This window comes from Phyllobates terribilis, unplaced genomic scaffold (genome assembly GCF_046119375.1).
Source record: "Phyllobates terribilis strain yellow unplaced genomic scaffold, ASM4611937v1 Scaffold_13__5_contigs__length_258822181, whole genome shotgun sequence".
Classification (NCBI taxonomy): domain Eukaryota; kingdom Metazoa; phylum Chordata; class Amphibia; order Anura; family Dendrobatidae; genus Phyllobates; species Phyllobates terribilis.
In genome coordinates this window covers 80,768,568-80,794,158 of record NW_027362773.1, presented here as the reverse complement: position 1 = coordinate 80,794,158, position 25,591 = coordinate 80,768,568, and the positions used below count along the sequence as shown (strand labels likewise).

The window sequence follows — 25,591 nt, the reverse complement described above, 5'->3', positions numbered from 1 at the left end:
GGAAATATAAAAAATAATGACCTAATTAATTATTATGGGGACCTGCTCCATTTCTCCTTTTAACCAAGTTTTAGATATCATTCCCATTATATTTATATAAAATATCCCAAAAAGGACTTATATGCTTTGATGAATATGGGCTGAAGAATGCAATGAAAAAGAAGAAGGAAATAAAGAAGATGGAGATAAAGAAGATGAAGAGAAAGAAGAAGAAAGAGATGGTAAATAAGATGGAAACAAATTTAAAAAAACTGGAAATATTGTAGTTAAAGAAGATAATTGAGATGAAAAGGAGGATGGAGAAACAGAATACGGAGACAAAGAAGAAGATGGAGACAAAAAGGAAGATGGAGACAAAGAATAAGATGGAGACAAGGAAGAAAATGAAGACAAAGAAGAAAGTGGAGGCAAAGAAGAAGATGGAGACAAATAAAAAGATGGAGACAAAGAAGCGTATGGAGACAAAGGATGAGATAAGGAAATTAAGAAACAGCGGGAAAGATGTGGAAGGTGGAAATGAAGATAGAGATGGAAAAGATTAAGAAAGTGTCATTGAAGAACATGAAGAATATGAAGAAAATGCTGGATGACATCAAGAAATTGAAAGAAGGAAAAAAGATGAAAATAAAGAATGAAATGAAAAAAATGAAGGGATTTGGAAGATGGAAAAATTAAATGAAGATCAAGTCGATGATGAAGACATTGAAAGATGAACACGATAATTGTAAGGTCATGCACATGAGAAGCATATGATGATTGATTACTAAATGGGAAAACCCTGGGTGAAATTGACAAAGGACTTAGGAAATTAAGTTGACTGTAAACTTAATTATAGTAGCCAATGTCAGGCAGTTGCTACCAAAGCCACCATAGGGTTTATGAAAAGTGTCATAAAATAACGTAGTTCTACACTAAACCAGTCAAATCACAAAAAATAATGTGTACAGTTTTCGACACCAAAGGTGGACAACCAAAGTAATACATGGAACACTGTAATTTAGAAAAGGACTAGAGATGAGCGTTGTTCTACTCGAACTGTTCGCCAATCTCAAATTCGAGCTGTTTTGGGCGGTGTTCGAGCCGTTCGGCGAACACGAACAATTTGAGAAAAATTCGGCTGTTCGAGGTTATGTTTGATAACTGTTCGTGCACCAAAATCATAACTGGATTTTTTCTCAGTAATGATGAAAATTAATGTTAATACGCAGTTTGAGTGTACAGCGGGGTGGGGGGAGGGGCAGGGGATGGATCTCTGCAGGAACAATGAAGATCTCCATTTTTTTTTTCTCTTTCCCGCATTTACAGTGGGGAGGTGCAATCTGTCAGCCTATCAGCAGCGCACACACGGAGCAAAGTGCTTTTTTTCACACAAGCAAGGGCATGTGTCATTGGCAGTGTATGTCACATGTCCTTGCCCTATAAGACCAAGCCATTTTCCCCGTCGCCACCATTTTCTCACTGCTGCAGCTGCGTGTTAGACGGCACCGCTGTTGCTGTGTGCGCTATACCTTGTTAATTTCAAGCCAATTTTCGCACAAATCTACAGATAGCTTGGGAGTAGGGAATAGTTGTGATTGCAGTCCTTTTAAGGACTAGGTTACAGCATTTCCTACGACTTTTATCAGGCAGGTCTGTGCTCTTAGATAGATAGATTGTGGGAGTAAAGACTAATTGTAATTGGAGTCCTTTTCAGGACTAGGTTACATCAGTTCCTATCAGTTTTTGCCAGGCAGGTCTGTGCCAGTGCTGTGCAAGTTTTTTTCACAGCATTTGGCTGAATCTAGCAAAGCTAATCCTTTTTGGCCTATTGCAGAGTGTGTTAGTCAGTGGAGTAGCCTATCTGTGTTGCAAGATATACCACCTGTGTATAGAATACCAATTTTTTTACTGCACCTAGTGAAGTAAAATCTTTTGGGCATAGCATCATTCTATTAGTCCATCTATACTGACCTCCATCAGGTTGCAAATTGAATATAATTTTTTTCTGCATCTAGCTCTGAAAAAATATTTGGCTTTCTAGCAGTGTGTGGGACTTTCTCTATTAGTCCATCTATACTGACCTCCATCAGGTTGCACACTGAATATATTTTTTTCTGCATCTACCTCTGAAAAAATATTGGGCTTCTAGCTGTGTGTGGGACTTGTTCTATTAGTCCATCTATACTGACCTCCATCAGGTTGCAAATTGAATATAATTTTTCTCTGCATCTAGCTCTGAAAAAATATTGGGCTTCTAGCTGTGTGTGGGACTTGTTGTATTAGTCCATCTATACTGACCTCCATCAGGTTGCAAACTGCATATATTTTTTTCTTCATCTACCTCTGAAAAAATATTGGGCTTCTAGCTGTGTGTGGGACTTGTTCTATTAATCCATCTATACAGACCTCCATCAGGTTGCAAACTGAATATATTTTTTTCTGCATCTACCTCTGAAAAAATATTGGGCTTCTAGCTGTGTGTGGGACTTGTTGTATTAGTCCATCTATACTGACCTCCATCAGGTTGCAAACTGAATATATTTTTTTCTGCATCTACCTCTGAAAAAATATTGGGCTTCTAGCTGTGTGTGGGACTTGTTGTATTAGTCCATCTATACAGACCTCCATCAGGTTGCAAACTGAATATATTTTTTTCTGCATCTACCTCTGAAAAAATATTGGGCTTCTAGCTGTGTGTGGGACTTGTTGTATTAGTCCATCTATACTGACCTCCATCAGGTTGCAAACTGAATATATTTTTTTCTGCATCTACCTCTGAAAAAATATTGGGCTTCTAGCTGTGTGTGGGACTTGTTCTATTAATCCATCTATACAGACCTCCATCAGGTTGCAAACTGAATATATTTTTTTCTGCATCTACCTCTGAAAAAATATTGGGCTTCTAGCTGTGTGTGGGACTTGTTGTATTAGTCCATCTATACTGACCTCCATCAGGTTGCAAACTGAATATATTTTTTTCTGCATCTACCTCTGAAAAAATATTGGGCTTCTAGCTGTGTGTGGAACTTGTTCTATTAATCCATCTATACAGACCTCCATCAGGTTGCAAACTGAATATATTTTTTTTCTGCACCTACCTCTAAAAAAATATTTGTCCTTCTAGCAGTGTGTGGGACTTTCTCTATTTGTCCATCTATACTGACCTCCATCAGGTTGCAAATTAAAAATAATTTTTATCTGCATCTAGCTCTGAAAAAATATTTGGCCTTCTAGCAGTGTGTGGGACTTTCTCTATTAGTCCATCTATACTGACCTCCATCAGGTTGCAAATTAAAAATAATTTTTATCTGCATCTAGCTCTGAAAAAATATTTGGCCTTCTAGCAGTGTGTGGGACTTTCTCTATTAGTCCATCTTTACTGACCTCCATCAGGTTGCAAATTGAATATAATTTTTTTCTGCATCTAACCCAGCCAATAGTTTTGGCCTAATACCACTGTTTGGCCACTCAGCTCTGCTCGGTTCCCATCCATTGTTTTTTTGTGCAAACAACTCCAGAGTTGTTAATTAGTTAACCACCAAAATGAGTGGAAAAAGGCCTGCTGCTGGTGGAAAGGGGAATAGGCGTGTTGGGAAGGGGAAAAAAGGTTGTGTCCGTGGGGTAGGTGTTAAAGCAACAGTAACATCTGCAGAAGAAAGACCATCTTCCAGCCAAACTAAAATGTCTACTTCTTTTAGCGGACAATGTGATAAGATCCCTTTCTTACGGCCACGCCAATCGCTACAAATTCCAGATGAGGCACAAAAACAGCAGGTGCTTCAACGGATATCAAGTGCTCCTTTAAGTGGGCTCTCCTCCACATCAACTTCAACATCACAAACACTCCAGTCCTCAAAGGTGTCACCCCAATCGCACTTGCTTCCTCACAGCTCCCAAATCTCCAGCTGCCCGTCTGAGTATGAGGTAGAACAGATGGTTGAGTTTGCAGAGCTGTTTACTCATACTATAGCCTGGGCATCAGAGGTCGACTCCAGCGCTTCTGTGAATCCAGACGAGGAAATGATCTGCACTGATGCCCAGAATCTCTATGAGTCGGATCCAGGACCAGACGCAGAAGGTTCTGACCATAATGTAGACCCTCATTCCCAAACTGTAACTCCTGTTGGTGGAGACAATGAGGAAGACGATGATAAGACTCAAATACCTGATTGGAGCGACAACTTTAGTTTTTTGTCAGGGCAGGAACAGGTTGGCTCTGAGGACGACGGGTGTGATAACGCACAGGGTGATGATGATGAGGTTGGAGATCCCACTTACTGTCAACCCACAGTCAGCCAAGAGATGAGGTCAGCAGAGGAGGTGGAGGAAGATGCTAGTGACGACGAGGTCAGGTTGCGCCTTCCTGGACAGAGACGTAGTACTGGAAGCACGTCAACAATAGTGTTGAGCCACCCCCGTAGTGTTCGAGTTCGGTTCGGTTCGTCGAACACCCGTGTGTTCGCCGAACTGTTCGTCGAACTGTTCATCGAACACCTTCGAACACCGTTAAAACCAATGGCAGGCAAACAAAAACACATAGAAACACATAGAAAACACCTTCAAAGGTGTCCAAAAGCTGACAAACTGCTCAGAAGACACAACTAACACATGGAAAAGTGACAAGTACATATAGTCATGCGAAAAGAAAAGAGGTGGAGGAGTAAAAGGAGGGGGAGACACAGATATAGGCATGTCATGCCCTTCTAAAATCCAAAAAGTGAGAAGCCGAGACGGCCAGTCCGCTCCTGCCCGTGCCACCTCCGTGTCGCCGGGTTTGTGCCAGAGCCGCGGTGAACCCTGACGGCCAGCCCCTCTCTCCCAATACTGGTGCCTGTCCGCTGGTGGGTCGAGAGAGCCCCCCTGTGGTGGAGGCAGCTCTAAGCTTTTTAATTTAAATTGTCCCTCTAATTTGAATGAATACACTTTAAATCCATTTACAAGGATCTATTGGAGGGCAAGTCTCATGCCAGCAGCCGCGTAATTCCAGCTCCAGTAGCGTCCACTAAAGCTGCTGCAGTTAAAAAGCTTTTATAAGGATCGAGCTCGGCTGTCCACCGCAAGGCATCCTAGTGCCAGTCCCAGCCCCTATGCCTTGGGGTGCCTCCTGATGCTCTTCACTAAGTATCCCATGGTCCCGAAGCATTTCCTTTGAAAAAATTAAGTGTCCAAACTACAGGTGGTGTAGCTTGCTTAACAGCCGGGATAATCCGCTGACTAGCAGACACTGCTACTAGGCACAAAGTATTTCCTGGGCTAGATGCAGTTAAAAATTTGTAAGTAGATACTCTCGTTGGATGCTGAGAAAGCATTCCATAGAGTCTCCTGGCACGCCATATATGATTCTCTTAAAAAGCTTGGGGTAGGGGTCTAGGGGACCCTTTTATAGCCAAAATCACGGCCCTGTATCACAATACGTCACCTAGGCTGAAGATAAATGGAACTGTAGCACCGAGGGCTCGGTTGCTACAGACGTATTGCACCTCACCCAGAGGTGTGATATCTCACTCTCAGATAAGGATGGAGTGTGGATCAGGACCCGACACCTGCATGCATTACACCACATTGCCGTGGGGCAGGGCGACCAATATGCCCCTGAGATGGGCACGACAGTCCCTGTCCCTGGCTGGAGTGGGGGGAGGGAACACTGAGGAAGGGGAACCCTGCAGTGCAGGAGCAGGGAGGAAGCAGTTCCTGGGTGCATTGAGAAGGGAGTATAAAAGGTGGGCACCATCTTAGTTCAGTGCAGAGAAGTCTGAGCAGAAGTGGCAGGGAGCAGGGGCTCTGCATGAGCTCTGCTCCGGAGGCGGGCCTAGTAACAGAGGCCCAGGCCTGCAAGAGGGAGAAGGAAGGAAGAGGAGCGGAGAAGGCTCCAGGAACGAGGAATGAAGGGATCCCAGGGGTGCGGACGGGCGAGTCGCCACCGCACGCCCTAATCCACCTGCGTGGAGGGGTCAGGCCAAAGGGGGAGACCGGTCCCCGAACTAGTGGAGGCAGGAAACGACCCTCAGCTAGAAACCGGAGGCTCTGACATTTTATGTGGCGCAGCCCCTTGCTCCACCCGCTAGGAAGGCACCACATAGGGTCAGGGAAACTGGCGCCAAGTTTACCAAGAGGAGGCCCGAGGCAGCCGGACAGAAGTGTTGGTAAGAAAGGCCAGACAAAGGACACACAAAGGGGGTCCTGTGAAGCGCTCCAAAGTTATCTGGGAGTTGTCTGAGCCCCTCACCTGGTGAGCACAGTACGACGTGGGCAGCCGTTACCTGCAGACGTGGTCTGGATAATAAGAACTGTGAGTAAAGGCCCTGAACTGCATCACTGACTCCGTGTCGTTACTGCTGCTGCCCTGCACCATCACCCCCATCCTCTCATCAATTCGCCATAACCCCAATATTAGGTGGATTGAGGTGGGAGGCACCGAGTACAAGTGCTCTCTATTTGTTGATGATGTCCTAGTATATATCACTCAATCACATATATCCATCCATGCTGTTATGGCTGAAATAGATCACTTTGTTACATGGTCAAATTTTAAAATCAATGCAGCGAAGTCTGAGGCCCTCGATGTCTCCCTACCCAAATCCATATAGGATTCCATCCAGTCCAACTTTCCCTTTGCCTGGCCCTCACAGGGTATCAAATACTTAGGAATTCCTATTCATAGAGACCTCTCCCATCTATGTTATCTTAATTTTGGGCCCTTTATTGAACAACTCCATACAGACCACGGTTGGCAAGTTAGAACTGTAAGATTCACTACGTGAACCACTGGTGTTTTGTGGAAAAGCACATGTACACTGTGTTCCAAATTATTATGCAAAAAGTGTTTAGGAGTGATAAGGGAAGAATTTGTTTGTTTGTCAGTTAAACTCATTGATGGTGATGTGTGTCAGGGCTCTTTATATCACTGGAAACAATTGCAGACACCTGTGCTAATTAGTTTGGCAGGTGTGTCCAATGAAAGGCAAGACTACTTAAGAAGGCTGTCTCACATTATTAAGCAGCCTACATTTTCTGCCAAAATGGGAAAGAAAAAGGATGTGTCGGCTGCTGAGAAGCAACAAATTGTGGAGTGTTTAGGTCAAGGCATGACTACAATCAACATTGTGCGATGATCAGGATGAAGTGTCTTGGCAATCAAGAAGTATGTAGCTGATTCACAGTACACACGTGTGCGTGCTAATAAGGGCAAATTGAGGACTCTTTCCTACAGGCAATTACGTCAGGTTAAAAGAGCAGCGGCAAAAAAGCCTTGTCATAGCAGCAGACAAGTTTTTGAAGCTGCTGTTGCCTCCAACGTCCCCCGAACAACAAGATGCAGGGTCCTTCAGAGGTTTGCAGCTGTGCATACGTCATCCTGTCGACCTCCTCTATCCACTTCACACAAGCAGAAACGGCTCCAGTGGGCCAAACATTACATGAAGACTGATTTCAAAACTGTTTTGTTCACGGATGAGTGCCGTGCAGCGCTCGATGGTCCAGATGGATGGAGTGGAGGATGGCTGGTTGATGGACACCCCACGCAAACACGGCTACAGCGCCAACAAGGAGGAGGTGGAGTAATGTTTTGGGCTGGAATCATGGGGAGAGAGATTGTCGGCCACATAGGATCCCTGAAGGCGCTAAAGATGAACTCCATAATGTATGTGGATTTTCTCAAACAGCACTTCCTGCCATGGTTCAAGAAGAAGAACCGTGTATTTCACAGCAAGATCAATTTTTTGCATGATAATGCACCATCTCAGGCTGCACATAAAACATCTGCATCTCTGGCTGATATGGGCATAAAAGGGGACAAACTTATGGTGTGACCCCCATGCTCCCCTGACCTCTACCCCATTCAGAACCTCTGGAGCATCATCAAAAGGAGTATCTATGATGGCGGGAGGCAGTTCACATCTAAGCAACAGCTCTGGGAGGGTATTCTGTCCTCATGCAAAACAATTGAAGCAGAAACCATCCAAAACCTGACAAATTCAATGGACGAGAGAGTTCAGAAGCTCCTTTCGAACAAGGGGTCCTATGTGAAAATGTAACATCACCTAGAATAAAGTTTTGAGTTGAAAACTGTTTGATTTCAGTTTCTAATAACCTGCTAATGCTTATAATTTCAAAAATGACCATTTTTTGGTCTTTATTAAAATGAAAAGGTTGATCGAAAAGTTTGGGGGATCTAAGAGTGTGGCAACCCAGTAGTCATGATTACTTCGAATTCTGACAATATGAGGGTCATGTTGCAGGTAGTGCAGCAAGAAGGCACTTATGTGTCTTGCGCATCTCGGAGCCCCAAAATTATTTTCCGGGCTAGATGCAGCTAAAAATTATTATTAATTTTAAATCTGGTGGAGCTTAGTATAGATGGCCTAATAGGATCAGTGCTGCACACTGCTACAAAGCCCAAATTATTTTCCAGCCAAGATACAGATAAACATGATTAGTAATTTTAAATCTGGTGGAGCTTATTATAGATGGCCTAATAGAATCAGTGCTGCACACTGCTACAAAGCCCAAATTATTTTCCAGCCAAGATACAGTTAAACATGATTAGTAATTTGAAAGCTTAAAACGGTTGGTAGGGTGATTTTAACCAATCATCCATCTTTTACTCTCCCCAGGATGACACAGGGGTAGAAAAGTCGTTTCGGATCCATGATTTGTTCATCTTAATGAACGTGAGTCTGTCTACATTATCAGTGGAGAGCCGCGTGCGCTTATCTGTCAGCACACCACCAGCAGCGCTGAACACATGTTCAGACAGAACGCTGGCTGCGGGGCATGACAAGATCTCCAAGGCATAAGTGGATAGCTCCGGCCATTTATCCAGATTGGAAGCCCAAAAAGAGCAAGGGTCCAGTGACACAGTCATGGCTTCAATGTTTACTTGGAGATACTCCTGTACCATCGTCTCTAGGCGTTGACTATGTGTCAGACTTCTTGTCTCCTGTGGCCTTGCAAAGGATGGGCTAAAAAAGTGGTGAAATGATTCCGCAAAATTGATGTTACCAGCAGATACTGTGGTTCTGTTATGGTTTGAGTGCTGAACACTTGACGGTCCCACGGTTGGCAAGTTGGAACTGTGAGATTCACTACGTGCACCACTGGTGTTTTGTGGAAAAGCACATGTAAGATTCTGCAACAGTCTCTGCTGATACTCCTGCATGCGTGCATCCCTTTCTATGGCAGGAATAATTTCTGCAAATTTACTTTTGTACCGGGGATCTAACAGTGTGGCAACCCAGTAGTCAGGATTATTTCTAATTCTCACAATTCGAGGGTCATGTTGCAGGTAGTGCAGCAAGAAAGCACTCATGTGTGTTGCGCATCCAGGAGCACCAAGTCCCTGTTGTGTTGGTGGCGAGGTAACAATCATGCTTCCTTCCTCTGTCCTCTCCCCCCAACCTCGCACAACAGAAATGTGATCAAGGTCTCCCTCATCTGATGAGTCTTCCATCAGTTCGTCCTCCACTTCTTCCTGGGCTCCTGCACCTTCCTCACTAGTTTGGCTGCTACCATGCGCCCTGGTAAAACCATCTCCCCCACCCTCACATGCCTGCCGCCTTGGTGCTGCCGACCGTCTGGACCTTGCAGATGTTAGCCCTTCCGCATACAACTCCTCCTCCTCTACTTCCTCCACCTCCTCTTGTGCCACCACCTGACTCCGAATTCTGTTTAACATGTGCTCCAGCATGTAAATCACCGGAATAGTCATGCTGATAATGGCATCGTCAGCACTAAACATCTTCGTCGCCATTTCAAAACTGTGCAGAAGGGTGCATAGGTCCCTGATCTGAGACCACTCCTCCAGCGTGATTTGCCCCACGTCTGGATCTCATTGGCCCAGGCTATACGTCAGAACGTATTGCACCAGGGCTTGTCGGTGCTGCCACAGTCGCTGCAACATGTGCAGAGTTGAATTCCACCGGGTAGGCACATCGCATTTTAGCCGGTGAAGTGGCAGGCCCAACGACTTCTGTAGAGATGTAAGTCGCTGAGCTGCGGGATGCGAACGGCGGAAGTGAGCACACAGCGACCGTGCCCTCTGCAGAAGGCCATCTAGTCTGGGATAGTGGGCTAAAAATTGCTGGACAACCAGGTTCAACACGTGAGCCATACAAGGCACGTGTGTGACATTGCCCCGGCGAAGGGCCGCACCCAGGTTTGCAGCATTGTCGCACACGGCCTTCCCTGGTTTCAGGTCCAGTGGAGACAACCATTCATGAAATTGGAAATTGGTTCTCCAGAGCTGACCACAACTCCTCAGCTGTGTGACTCACATTTCCCAGACATTTCAAAGTAAAAACCGCCTGATGACGTTGAGCCCTACTGCCAGCATAGTAAGGAGGTGTGCAGGATCCCTTCTGCGCAGTTAGAAAGCTTGTGGCATGACCAGACAGGCTTTGGGTGCAGGTGGAAGACCGAGAGGAGGTTGAGGAGGCAGAAGCAGTGGAGTAACGTTGAGATAAAGAGGATTGACGCACAACTCGTGGCAACGGCAAGACTTGGACAGCAGCCCCTTGTTCTGCTGTCACCATAGTTACCCAGTGCCCAGTCAGCGACATGTAACGCCCCTGTCCATGCCTACTCGTCCAAGTGTCTGTGGTGAAATGCACCCTGTCACACACAGAGTTTCTCAAAGAAGCGGTGATGTTGTGTGCGACATGCTGGTGGAGCGCAGGCACACCTTTCTTTGAGAAGTAGTGCCGACTGGGCATCTGCTACTGGGGCACTGCGACGGACATAAGGTCTCGAAAATCCTCTGTGTCCACCAGGCGGAAAGGCAGCATTTCTGTAGCCAAGAGCTTGCAGATGGTGAAATTCAACCTCTTAGCTTTCTCATGGCTAGGAGCAAATGGTCTTTTACTTGTCCACATCTGAGGGACCGAGGGCTGGCTATTGTGCTTAGACGGGGTTGATAAGGGTGTCCCCGGCAAACTGCCGGTCTGTGAGGAAGATGCAGGCGGACATGTTAGGTTGCCTTGATCCAAAGGTGGTGCTATCGATGTCGGACAGCGCTCAACACCAGCTGGTGTTACCACCTCCAAAGAAAATGATGACCTGCCAATCACGCTGGCTGTTGCGGGTAAAGAGGTGGCAGGCCTGCGCCCTAAAACAGGTGTGACTGCTGTCCCCCCAGTCACAGAGGATGAAGAGGCCGCGGATGCACAAGATATGGCAGACGGTGGTTGGCCCGGCTGGCTAGGCCGCATTGTAGCACACTGAGCTTCCCACTGCAACTTATGCTTCATGTCCATGTGCCGGTTCATGCATGAAGTACTCAAACTATGTATTTTTTGGCCTCTACTTAGCTTTTGCTGACAAATGTTACAGATAACACGAGTTGGGTCATCTTTATCGATCTGAAAAAATGCCCAGGCTATGCAAGGCTTAGCACCCATGCGACCTGAAGAGCCACCACGACTTGTGGTGAGAGGCAGAGTTGTGTTTGAGGATGCAGTTGTTGACGTGCTTCCAGTACTACGTCTCTGTCCAGGAAGGCGCAACCTGACCTCGTCGTCACTAGCATCTTCCTCCACCTCCTCTGCTGACCTCATCTCTTGGCTGACTGTGGGTTGACAGTAAGTGGGATCTCCAACCTCATCATCATCACCCTGTGCGTTATCACACCCGTCGTCCTCAGAGCCAACCTGTTCCTGCCCTGACAAAAAACTAAAGTTGTCGCTCCAATCAGGTATTTGAGTCTTATCATCGTCTTCCTCATTGTCTCCACCAACAGGAGTTACAGTTTGGGAATGAGGGTCTACATTATGGTCAGAACCTTCTGCGTCTGGTCCTGGATCCGACTCATAAAGATTCTGGGCATAAGTGCAGATCATTTCCTCGTCTGGATTCACAGAAGCGCTGGAGTCGACCTCTGATTCCCAGGCTATAGTATGAGTAAACAGCTCTGCAGACTCAACCATCTGTTCTACATCATACTCAGATGGGCAGCTGGAGATTTGGGAGCTGTGAGGAAGCAAGTGCGATTGGGGTGACACCTTTGAGGACTGGAGTATTTGTGATGTTGAAGTTGATGTGAAGGAGAGCCCACTTAAAGGAGCACTTGATATCCGTTGAAGGACCTGCTGTTTTTGTGCCTCATCTGGAATTTGCAGCGATTGGCGTGGCCGTAAGAAAGGGATCTTATCACATTGTCCGCTAAAAGAAGTAGACATTTTAGTTTGGCTGGAAGATGGTCTTTCTTCTGCAGATGTTACTGTTGCTTTAACACCTACCCCACGGACACAACCTTTTTTCCCCTTCCCAACACGCCTATTCCCCTTTCCACCAGCAGCAGGCCTTTTTCCACTCATTTTGGTGGTTAACTAATTCACAACTCTGGAGTTGTTTGCACAAAAAAACAATGAATGGGAACCGAGCAGAGCTGAGTGGCCAAACTGTGGTATTAGGCCAAAACTATTGGCTGGGTTAGATGCAGAAAAAAATAATATTCAATTTGCAACCTGATGGAGGTCAGTATAGATGGACTAATAGAACAAGTCCCACACACAGCTAGAAGCCCAAATATTTTTTCAGAGGTAGATGCAGAAAAAAAAATATTCAGTTTGCAACCTGATGGAGGTCAGTATAGATGGACTAACAGAGAAAGTCCCACACACTGCTAGAAGGCCAAATATTTTTTCAGAGCTAGATGCAGAAAAAAATTATATTCAGTTTGCAACCTGATGGAGGTCAGTATAGATGGAGTAATAGAACAAGTCCCACACACAGCTAGAAGCCCAAATATTTTTTCAGAGCTTGATGCAGATAAAAATTATTTTTAATTTTGCAACCTGATGGAGGTCAGTATAGATGGACTAATAGAGAAAATCCCACACACTGCTAGAAGGCCAAATATTTTTTCAGAGCTAGATGCAGAAAAAAATTATATTCAGTTTGCAACCTGATGGAAGTCAGTATAGATGGACTAATAGAGAAAGTCCCACACACTGCTAGAAGGCCAAATATTTTTTCAGAGCTAGATGCAGAAAAAAATTATATTCAGTTTGCAACCTGATGGAGGTCAGTATAGATGGAGTAATAGAACAAGTCCCACACACAGCTAGAAGCCCAAATACTTTTTCAGAGCTAGATGCAGATAAAAATTATTTTTAATTTGCAACCTGATGGAGGTCAGTATAGATGGACTAATAGAGAAAGTCCCACACACTGCTAGAAGGCCAAATATTTTTTCAGAGCTAGATGCAGAAAAAAATTATATTCAGTTTGCAACCTGATGGAGGTCTGCATAGATGGATTAATAGAACAAGTCCCACACACAGCTAGAAGCCCAATATTTTTTCAGAGGTATAGGCAGAAAAAAATATATTCAGTTTGCAACCTGATGGAGGTCAGTATAGATGGACTAATACAACAAGTCCCACACACAGCTAGAAGCCCAATATTTTTTCAGAGCTAGATGCAGAAAAAAATTATATTCAATTTGCAACCTGATGGAGGTCAGTATAGATGGAGTAATAGAACAAGTCCCACACACTGCTAGAAGGCCAAATATTTTTTCAGAGCTAGATGCAGATAAAAATTATTTTTAATTTGCAACCTGATGGAGGTCAGTATAGATGGACTAATAGAGAAAGTCCCACACACTGCTAGAAGGCCAAATATTTTTTCAGAGCTAGATGCAGAAAAAAATTATATTCAGTTTGCAACCTGATGGAAGTCAGTATAGATGGACTAATAGAGAAAGTCCCACACACTGCTAGAAGGCCAAATATTTTTTCAGAGCTAGATGCAGAAAAAAATTATATTCAGTTTGCAACCTGATGGAGGTCTGTATAGATGGATTAATAGAACAAGTCCCACACACAGCTAGAAGCCCAATATTTTTTCAGAGGTAGATGCAGAAAAAAATATATTCAGTTTGCAACCTGATGGAGGTCAGTATAGATGGACTAATACAACAAGTCCCACACACAGCTAGAAGCCCAAATATTTTTTCAGAGCTAGATGCAGATAAAAATTATTTTTAATTTTCAACCTGATGGAGGTCAGTATAGATGGACTAATAGAACAAGTCCCACACACTGCTAGAAGGCCAAATATTTTTTCAGAGCTAGATGCAGAAAAAAATTATATTCAGTTTTCAACCTGATGGAGGTCAGTATAGATGGACTAATAGAGAAAGTCCCACACACTGCTAGAAGGCCAATATTTTTTCAGAGGTAGATGCAGAAAAAAATATATTCAGTTTGCAACCTGATGGAGGTCAGTATAGATGGACTAATAGAACAAGTCCCACACACAGCTAGAAGCCCAATATTTTTTCAGAGGTAGATGCAGAAAAAAATATATTCAGTTTGCAACCTGATGGAGGTCAGTATAGATGGACTAATAGAGAAAGTCCCACACACTGCTAGAAAGCCAAATATTTTTTCAGAGCTAGATGCAGAAAAAAATTATATTCAATTTGCAACCTGATGGAGGTCAGTATAGATGGACTAATAGAATGATGCTATGCCCAAAAGATTTTACTTCACTAGGTGCAGTAAAAAAATTGGTATTCTATACACAGGTGGTATATCTTGCAACACAGATAGGCTACTCCACTGACTAACACACTCTGCAATAGGCCAAAAAGGATTAGCTTTGCTAGATTCAGCCAAATGCTGTGAAAAAAACTTGCACAGCACTGGCACAGACCTGCCTGGCAAAAACTGATAGGAACTGATGTAACCTAGTCCTGAAAAGGACTCCAATTACAATTAGTCTTTACTCCCACAACCTATCTATTTAAGAGCACCGACCTGCCTGATAAAAATCGTAGGAAATGCTGTAACCTAGTCCTTAAAAGGACTGCAATCACAACTATTCCCTACTCCCAAGCTCTCTGTAGATTTGTGCGAAAATTGGCTTGAAATTAACAAGGTATAGCGCACACAGCAACAGCGGTGCCGTCTAACACGCAGCTGCAGCAGTGAGAAAATGGTGGCGACGGGGAAAATGGCTTGGTCTTATAGGGCAAGGACATGTGACATACACTGCCAATGACACATGCCCTTGCTTGTGTGAAAAAAAGCACTTCGCTCCGTGTGTGCGCTGCTGATAGGCTGACAGATTGCACCTCCCCACTGTAAATGCGGGAAAGAGAAAAAAAAAAGGAGATCTTCATTATTCCTGCAGAGATCCATCCCCTGCCCCTCCCCCCACCCCGCTGTACACTCAAACTGCGTATTAACATTAATTTTCATCATTACTGAGAAAAAATCCAGTTATGATTTTGGTGCACAAACAGTTATCGAACATAACCTCGAACAGCCGAATTTTTCTCAAATCGTTCGTGTTCGCCGAACGGCTCGAACACCGCCCAAAACAGCTCGAATTTGAGATTGGCGAACAGTTCGAGTAGAACAACGCTCATCTCTAATTAGAATACCTCATTAACTATTTTTTTTACATTTTTGTGCTCCAACAATCCTAATAAGAAATATCGTGGAGACCAAATGGGTCCAATTTCAATTTGGAAATTGGGTGTTATTGCAGCCTATTTTGGCACTTTTTATGACTTTTGTTTTATGAAAGATAGTTACCCATTTCTGATTGAGCTATAAATGAAACAAGATGAAGAAAAGACAATGGAGAGGACTGTGTACACTCAACAGGCAGACGATGGGCCATCGATCGGATGAGTTTATTGAAAAGTCTAGATTCCCCTTAATAAGCAGCAGTTAATAAGAGATGTTAACATGTCAGTATATCCTTCAGATCCTAAGACGTGTTTCCAGGAATGGATAAATAAGAACAGAAGATTCTGTCATTTATTAGTCTTGAATTTTTACTTTCATTGAAGTTATGAATAATATGGATTTTCTATGAATAACTCTTAACTGCGGTGATATATCAGTGCGGCAGTAAGCCCTTTATTATATTGCTAATTTACATGAATCTATGAAACCTCTAGCAGAGATGACTTGATGGACGTGTCCTGCATTAGATGTCATGTTTCCCTCGTTGAACATGCCAGGGGATTAGTACAATGAAAATAAGACAAAGTTAGGGTCATTCAATGATTAACGTATCACCAAGAAAGTCACGTCTCACCGTGAGCCCATATACACTTGCATTTGACTTTGCAGCTATTTCAGTGCCCGCTGCTTGTAAATGAAGCCAGATAATGTGGGTGCATGTTGGCACATATTAAATCATAGGACAGCATAAGGGAGGGGCTGAGATACAGATTTAAGGGATGTGTCACTTATTAGGCTGTGTGTTGTTGTTTCAAAACAATGATTGTTTTATCACCAGGAAATCATCACTGCCTGGACTACAGCTCCTGTGAGACCTGGTCCAACAACGCCCACTCCTCTGATAAGCAGTTCACTGTCAATAGACAATGTACATAGTGAGCTGTGGTGTGGGAGGCGTGAACTTACTGAGCTTTGCTACATGCTACTTCTACAAACTCTGATTATGATCCAATTTCTGCACTAAACTAAGTGATACTTCGTTGGAATCAAGTTTTTTTCCTAAATTATGCTCCTCTCAGCTGAGGTAGCAAAAACCTGGTGAAAGTTTCCCTTTAAAAGACTAATGTTGACCATGCCATACTGTCACGGGTGTGTCAGATGTAAGAACAGTCGCTCTGCAGCTTGCTGCAGAAGATCTCTTCGTTTGGCATTTCAGACACATTCTTAAATCTGTCTTACTTTAGGACCCAGTGGCTACCTCCCTCCTGCTCTGATTAACACCCTGGCCTGGGTGTTTAAATACCTTGAGTTTGCTACAGGGAGGCGCCGGTGATATTCACATGTTCCCTTGTGAAGGCTTGGAGCTATTGTAGTCAGCTTTCTTACTCTCTGGTGCTTTGGAGGAAGTTGGTGTAATCTCTCTGAAGTTGGCTCAAACTAAGTTTCTCCCAACTGTGTTTGTCTCACTTGTTGTCTTTAGTTTTAAGTGGGACCTGACTAGTGCTCACCCTCTCCTTCTCTATCCAGGGCCTAGCTCTAGGGATTTACAGGGCTTAGGTTTCCTGTTCGGAGATTGGTGAGGAACCAATACAGGGACGGTAGGGGAGACAGGGTGATATTAGGTCAGCCTAGGAGGTCTCCACTCCCTCTTTCCCTACTCTCTGGGCTCACTTCCACTCTTCTCTTTGTGTTGCACTTAGTCTTTCCTATACTGTACATGACACATATTGTGTCTTTACTACACACAACCAAAGCTTGTCCTGACTAGTGTTGAGCCACCCCCGTAGTGTTCGAGTTCGGTTCGGTTCGTCGAACACCCGTGTGTTCGCCGAACTGTTCGTCGAACTGTTCGTCGAACACCTTCGAACACCGTTAAAACCAATGGCAGGCAAACAAAAACACATAGAAACACATAGAAAACACCTTCAAAGGTGTCCAAAAGCTGACAAACTGCTCAGAAGACACAACTAACACATGGAAAAGTGACAAGTACATATAGTCATGCGAAAAGAAAAGAGGTGGAGGAGTAAAAGGAGGGGGAGACACAGATATAGGCATGTCATGCCCTTCTAAAATCCAAAAAGAGAGAAGCCGACACGTTCAGTCCGCTCCTGCCCGTGCCACCTCCGTGTCGCCGGGTTTGTGCCAGAGCCGCGGTGAACCCTGACGGCCAGCCCCCTCTCCCAATACTGGTGCCTGTCCGCTGGTGGGTCGAGCGTGCCCCCCTGTGGTGGAGGCAGCTCTAAGCTTTTTAATTTAAATTGTCCCTCTAATTTGAATGAATACACTTTAAATCCATTTACAAGGATCTATTGGAGGGCAAGTCTCATGCCAGCAGCCGCGTAATTCCAGCTCCAGTAGCGTCCACTAAAGCTGCTGCAGTTAAAAAGCTTTTATAAGGATCGAGCTCGGCTGTCCACCGCAAGGCATCCTAGTGCCAGTCCCAGCCCCTATGCCTTGGGGTGCCTCCTGATGCTCTTCACTAAGTATCCCGTGGTCCCGAAGCATTTCCTTTGAAAAAATTAAGTGTCCAAACTACAGGTGGTGTAGCTTGCTTAACAGCCGGGATAATCCGCTGACTAGCAGACACTGCTACTAGGCACAAAGTATTTCCTGGGCTAGATGCAGTTAAAAATTTGTAAGTAGATACTCTCGTTGGATGCTGAGAAAGCATTCCATAGAGTCTCCTGGCACGCCATATATGATTCTCTTTAAAAGCTTGGGGTAGGGGTCTAGGGGACCCTTTTATAGCCAAAATCACGGCCCTGTATCACAATACGTCACCTAGGCTGAAGATAAATGGAACTGTAGCACCGAGGGCTCGGTTGCTACAGACGTATTGCACCTCACCCAGAGGTGTGATATCTCACTCTCAGATAAGGATGGAGTGTGGATCAGGACCCGACACCTGCATGCATTACACCACATTGCCGTGGGGCAGGGCGACCAATATGCCCCTGAGATGGGCACGACAGTCCCTGTCCCTGGCTGGAGTGGGGGGAGGGAACACTGAGGAAGGGGAACCCTGCAGTGCAGGAGCAGGGAGGAAGCAGTTCCTGGGTGCATTGAGAAGGGAGTATAAAAGGTGGGCACCATCTTAGTTCAGTGCAGAGAAGTCTGAGCAGAAGTGGCAGGGAGCAGGGGCTCTGCATGAGCTCTGCTCCGGAGGCGGGCCTAGTAACAGAGGCCCAGGCCTGCAAGAGGGAGAAGGAAGGAAGAGGAGCGGAGAAGGCTCCAGGAAAGAGGAATGAAGGGATCCCAGGGGTGCGGACGGGCGAGTCGCCACCGCACGCCCGAATCCACCTGCGTGGAGGGGTCAGGCCAAAGGGGGAGACCGGTCCCCGAACTAGTGGAGGCAGGAAACGACCCTCAGCTAGAAACCGGAGGCTCTGACATTTTATGTGGCGCAGCCCCTTGCTCCACCCGCTAGGAAGGCACCACATAGGGTCAGGGAAACTGGCGCCAAGTTTACCAAGAGGAGGCCCGAGGCAGCCGGACAGAAGTGTTGGTAAGAAAGGCCAGACAAAGGACACACAAAGGGGGTCCTGTGAAGCGCTCCAAAGTTATCTGGGAGTTGTCTGAGCCCCTCACCTGGTGAGCACAGTACGACGTGGGCAGCCGTTACCTGCAGACGTGGTCTGGATAATAAGAACTGTGAGTAAAGGCCCTGAACTGCATCACTGACTCCGTGTCGTTACTGCTGTTGCCTTGCACCATCACCCCCATCCTCCGCATACACTGCCCTGAGGCTATACTCCTCCCGTGGGGAGTTATGCTACGCTCTGCTGCACCCACAACACCAGCCTTAGCGGTCTGCCCTGTAGCGGCGGTTCACTCTGACCGCAATCCACGGGTGGCGTAGTCGGACATTTAAACATCAAAACCACATAAATAGTTCCGCCACTGGTTTGACCGCCCTGAGCCACGGAACCGGATCGCCGCCACGAAGACTACAACCACCAGCATCCACCAAAAAGTGTCCGGCTCCGGGTGTCCCAAGGCCCAGGGGGTGCGTCAGAACATTTTCATCACCTTTCACAATCACCAATGGGACAAGGCAGGGATGTCCTCTGTCCCCTCTCTTATACATCCTAGTGACGGAGCACCTGCTCTCATCAATTCGCCATAACCCCAATATTAGGTGGATTGAGGTGGGAGGCACCGAGTACAAGTGCTCTCTATTTGCTGATGATGTCCTAGTATATATCACTCAATCACATATATCCATCCATGCTGTTATGGCTGAAATAGATCACTTTGTTACATGGTAAAATTTTAAAATCAATGCAGCGAAGTCTGAGGCCCTCGATGTCTCCCTCCCTAAATCCATATAGGATTCCATCCAGTCCAACTTTCCCTTTGCCTGGCCCTCACAGGGTATCAAATACTTAGGAATTCCTATTCATAGAGACCTCTCCCATCTATGTTATCTTAATTTTGGGCCCTTTATTGAACAATTCCATACAGACCACGGTTGGCAAGTTAGAACTGTAAGATTCACTACGTGAACCACTGGTGTTTTGTGGAAAAGCACATGTACACCGCGTTCCAAATTATTATGCAAAAAGTGTTTAGGAGTGATAAGGGAAGAATTTGTTTGTTTGTCAGTTAAACTCATTGATGGTGATGTGTGTCAGGGCTCTTTATATCACTGTAAGCAATTGCAGACACCTGTGCTAATTAGTTTGGCAGGTGTGTCCAATGAAAGGCAAGACTACTTAAGAAGGCTCTCTCACATTATTAAGCAGCCTACATTTTCTGCCAAAATGGGAAAGAAAAAGGATGTGTCGGCTGCTGAGAAGCAACAAATTGTGGAGTGTTTAGGTCAAGGCATGACTACAATCAACATTGTGCGATGATCAGGATGAAGTGTCTTGGCAATCAAGAAGTATGTAGCTGATTCACAGTACACACGTGTGCGTGCTGATAAGGGCAAATTGAGGACTCTTTCCTACAGGCAATTACGTCAGGTTGAAACAGCAGCGGCAAAAAAGCCTTGTCATAGCAGCAGACAAGTTTTTGAAGCTGCTTGTGCCTCCAACGTCCCCCGAACAACAAGATGCAGGGTCCTTCAGAGGTTTGCAGCTGTGCATATGCCATCCTGTCGACCTCCTCTATCCACTTCACACAAGCAGAAACGGCTCCAGTGGGCCAAACATTACATGAAGACTGATTTCAAAACTGTTTTGTTCACGGATGAGTGCCGTGCAGCGCTCGATGGTCCAGATGAATGGAGTGGAGGATGGCTGGTTGATGGACACCCCACGCAAACACGGCTACAGCGCCAACAAGGAGGAGGTGGAGTAATGTTTTGGGCTGGAATCATGGGGAGAGAGATTGTCGGCCCCTTTAGGATCCCTGAAGGCGCTAAAGATGAACTCCATAATGTATGTGGATTTTCTCAAACAGCACTTCCTGCCATGGTTCAAGAAGAAGAACCGTGTATTTCACAGCAAGATCATTTTTCTGCATGATAATGCACCATCTCATGCTGCACATAAAACATCTGCATCTCTGGCTGATATGGGCATAAAAGGGGACAAACTTATGGTGTGACCCCCATGCTCCCCTGACCTCTACCCCATTCAGAACCTTTGGAGCATCATTAAAAGGAGTGTCTATGATGGCGGGAGGCAGTTCACATCTAAGCAACAGCTCTGGGAGGGTATTCTGTCCTCATGCAAAACAATTGAAGCAGAAACCATCCAAAACCTGACAAATTCAATGGACGAGAGAGTTCAGAAGCCCCTTTCGAACAAGGGGTCCTATGTGAAAATGTAACATCACCTAGAATAAAGTTTTGAGTTGAAAACTGTTTGATTTCAGTTTCTAACAACCTGCTAATGCTTATAATTTCAAAAATGACCATTTTTTTGGTCTTTATTAAAATGAAAAGGTTGATCGAAAAGTTTGGGGGATCTAAGAGTGTGGCAACCCAGTAGTCATGATTACTTCGAATTCTGACAATATGAGGGTCATGCTGCAGGTAGTGCAGCAAGAAGGCACTTATGTGTCTTGCGCATCTCGGAGCCCCAAAATTATTTTCCGGGCTAGATGCAGCTAAAAATTATTTTTAATTTTAAATCTGGTGAAGCTTATTATAGATGGCCTAATAGGATCAGTGCTGCACACTGCTACAAAGCCCAAATTATTTTCCAGTCAAGATACAGATAAACATGATTAGTAATTTGAAAGCTTAAAACGGTTGGTAGGGTGATTTTAACCAATCATCAAGCTTTTACTCTCCCCAGGATGACACAGGGGTAGAAAAGTCGTTTCGGATCCATGATTTGTTCATCTTTATGAACGTGAGTCTGTCTACATTATCAGTGGAGAGCCGCGTGCGCTTATCTGTCAGCACACCACCAGCAGCGCTGAACACACGTTCAGACAGAACGCTGGCTGCGGGGCATGACAAGATCTCCAAGGCGTAAGTGGCTAGCTCCGGCCATTTATCCAGATTGGAAGCCCAAAAAGAGCAAGGGTCCAGTGACACAGTCGTGGCTTCAATGTTTACTTGGAGATACTCCTGTACCATCGTCTCTAGGCGTTGACTATGTGTCAGACTTCTTGTCTCCTGTGGCCTTGCAAAGGATGGGCTAAAAAAGTGGTGAAATGATTCCGCAAAATTGATGTTACCAGCAGATACTGTGGTTCTGTTACGGTTTGAGTGCTGAACACTTGACGGTCCCACGGTTGGCAAGTTGGAACTGTGAGATTCACTACGTGCACCACTGGTATTTTGTGGAAAAGCACATGTAAGATTCTGCAACAGTCTCTGCTGATACTCCTGCATGCGTGCATCCCTTTCTATGGCAGGAATAATTTCTGCAAATTTACTTTTGTACCGGGGATCTAACAGTGTGGCAACCCAGTAGTCAGGATTATTTCTAATTCTCACAATTCGAGGGTCATGTTGCAGGTAGTGCAGCAAGAAGGCACTCATGTGTGTTGCGCATCCAGGAGCACCAAGTCCCTGTTGTGTTGGTGGCGAGGTAACAATCATGCTTCCTTCCTCTGTCCTCTCCCCCCAACCTCGCACAACAGAAATGTGATCAAGGTCTCCCTCATCTGATGAGTCTTCCATCAGTTCGTCCTCCACTTCTTCCTGGGCTCCTGCACCTTCCTCACTAGTTTGGCTGCTACCATGCGCCCTGGTAAAACCATCTCCCCCACCCTCACATGCCTGCCGCCTTGGTGCTGCCGACCGTCTGGACCTTGCAGATGTTAGCCCTTCCGCATACAACTCCTCCTCCTCTACTTCCTCCACCTCCTCTTGTGCCACCACCTGACTCCGAATTCTGTTTAACATGTGCTCCAGCATGTAAATCACCGGAATAGTCATGCTGATAATGGCATCGTCAGCACTAAACATCTTCGTCGCCATTTCAAAACTGTGCAGAAGGGTGCATAGGTTCCTGATCTGAGACCACTCCTCCAGCGTGATTTGCCCCACCTCTGAATCTCGTTGGCCCAGGCTATACGTCAGAACGTATTGCACCAGGGCTTGTCGGTGCTGCCACAGTCGCTGCAACATGTGCAGAGTTGAATTCCACCGGGTAGGCACATCGCATTTTAGCAGGTGAAGTGGCAGGCCCAACGACTTCTGTAGAGATGTAAGTCGCTGAGCTGCGGGATGCGAACGGCGGAAGTGAGCACACAGCGACCGTGCCCTCTGCAGAAGGCCATCTAGTCTGGGATAGTGGGCTAAAAATTGCTGGACAACCAGGTTCAACACGTGAGCCATACAAGGCACGTGTGTGACATTGCCCCGGCGAAGGGCCGCACCCAGGTTTGCAGCATTGTCGCACACGGCCTTCCCTGGTTTCAGGTCCAGTGGAGACAACCATTCATGAAATTGGTTCTCCAGAGCTGACCACAACTCCTCAGCTGTGTGACTCACATTTCCCAGACATTTCAATGTAAAAACCGCCTGATGACGTTGAGCCCTACTGCCAGCATAGTAAGGAGGTGTGCAGGATCCCTTCTGCGCAGTTAGAAAGCTTGTGGCATGACCAGACAGGCTTTGGGTGCAGGTGGAAGACCGAGAGGAGGTTGAGGAGGCAGAAGCAGTGGAGGAACTTTGACATAAAGAGGATTGACGCACAACTCGTGGGGACGGCAAGACTTGGACAGCAGCCCCTTGTCCTGCTGTCACCATAGTTACCCAGTGCCCAGTCAGCGACCTGTAACGCCCCTGTCCATGCCTACTCGTCCAAGTGTCTGTGGTGAAATGCACCCTGTCACACACAGAGTTTCTCAAAGAAGCGGTGATGTTGTGTGGGACATGCTGGTGGAGCGCAGGCACACCTTTCTTTGAGAAGTAGTGCCGACTGGGCATCTGGTACTGGGGCACTGCGACGGACATAAGGTCTCGAAAATCCTCTGTGTCCACCAGGCGGAAAGGCAGCATTTCTGTAGCCAAGAGCTTGCAGATGGTGAAATTCAACCTCTTAGCTTTCTCATGGCTAGGAGGAAATGGTCTTTTACTTGTCCACATCTGAGGGACCGAGGGCTGGCTATTGTGCTTAGACGGGGTTGATAAGGGTGTCCCCGGCAAACTGCCGGTCTGTGAGGAAGATGCAGGCGGACATGTTAGGTTGCCTTGATCCAAAGGTGGTGCTATCGATGTCGGACAGCGCTCAACACCAGCTGGTGTTACCACCTCCAAAGAAAATGATGACCTGCCAATCACGCTGGCTGTTGCGGGTAAAGAGGTGGCAGGTCTGCGCCCCAAAACAGGTGTGACTGCTGTCCCCCCAGTCACAGAGGATGAAGAGGCCGCGGATGCACAAGATATGGCAGACGGTGATTGGCCTGGCCGGCTAGGCCGCATTGTAGCACACTGAGCTTCCCACTGCAACTTATGCTTCATGTCCATGTGCCGATTCATGCATGAAGTACTCAAACTATGTATTTTTTGGCCTCTACTTAGCTTTTGCTGACAAATGTTACAGATAACACGAGTTGGGTCATCTTTATCGATCTGAAAAAATGCCCAGGCTATGCAAGGCTTAGCACCCATGCGACCTGAAGAGCCACCACGACTTGTGGTGAGAGGCAGAGTTGTGTTTGAGGATGCAGTTGTTGACGTGCTTCCAGTACTACGTCTCTGTCCAGGAAGGCGCAACCTGACCTCGTCGTCACTAGCATCTTCCTCCACCTCCTCTGCTGACCTCATCTCTTGGCTGACTGTGGGTTGACAGTAAGTGGGATCTCCGACCTCATCATCATCACCCTGTGCGTTATCACACCCGTCGTCCTCAGAGCCAACCTGTTCCTGCCCTGACAAAAAACTAAAGTTGTCGCTCCAATCAGATATTTGAGTCTTATCATCGTCTTCCTCATTGTCTCCACCAACAGGAGTTACAGTTTGGGAATGAGGGTCTACATTATGGTCAGAACCTTCTGCGTCTGGTCCTGGATCCGACTCATAAAGATTCTGGGCATCAGTGCAGATCATTTCCTCGTCTGGATTCACAGAAGCGCTGGAGTCGACCTCTGATTCCCAGGCTATAGTATGAGTAAACAGCTCTGCAGACTCAACCATCTGTTCTACCTCATACTCAGACGGGCAGCTGGAGATTTGGGAGCTGTGAGGAAGCAAGTGCGATTTGGGTGACACCTTTGAGGACTGGAGTATTTGTGATGTTGAAGTTGATGTGGAGGAGAGCCCACTTAAAGGAGCACTTGATATCCGTTGAAGCACCTGCTGTTTTTGTGCCTCATCTGGAATTTGTAGCGATTGGCGTGGCCGTAAGAAAGGGATCTTATCACATTGTCCGCTAAAAGAAGTAGACATTTTAGTTTGGCTGGAAGATGGTCTTTCTTCTGCACCTACCCCACAGACACAACCTTTTTTCCCCTTCCCAACACGCCTATTCCCCTTTCCACCAGCAGCAGGCCTTTTTCCACTCATTTTGGTGGTTAACTAATTCACAACTCTGGAGTTGTTTGCACAAAAAAACAATGGATGGTAACCGAGCAGAGCTGAGTTGCCAAACTGTGGTATTAGGCCAAAACTATTGGCTGGGCTAGATGCAGAAAAAAATTATTTTTAATTTGCAACCTGATGGAGGTCAGTATAGATGGACTAATAGAACAAGTCCCACACACTGCTAGAAGCCCAAATATTTTTTCAGAGCTAGATGCAGAAAAAAATTATTTTTAATTTGCAACCTGATGGAGGTCAG

The 25,591-nt window shown here is 45.9% G+C and overlaps 1 pseudogene; it reads right to left on the bottom strand.

Moving 5' to 3' along the window:
* Nucleotides 1–538: 538 nt before the first annotated feature.
* The window catches only part of LOC141173593 (cingulin-like), a 66,628-nt pseudogene continuing 41,575 nt past the window's right edge, over nucleotides 539–25,591 (bottom strand).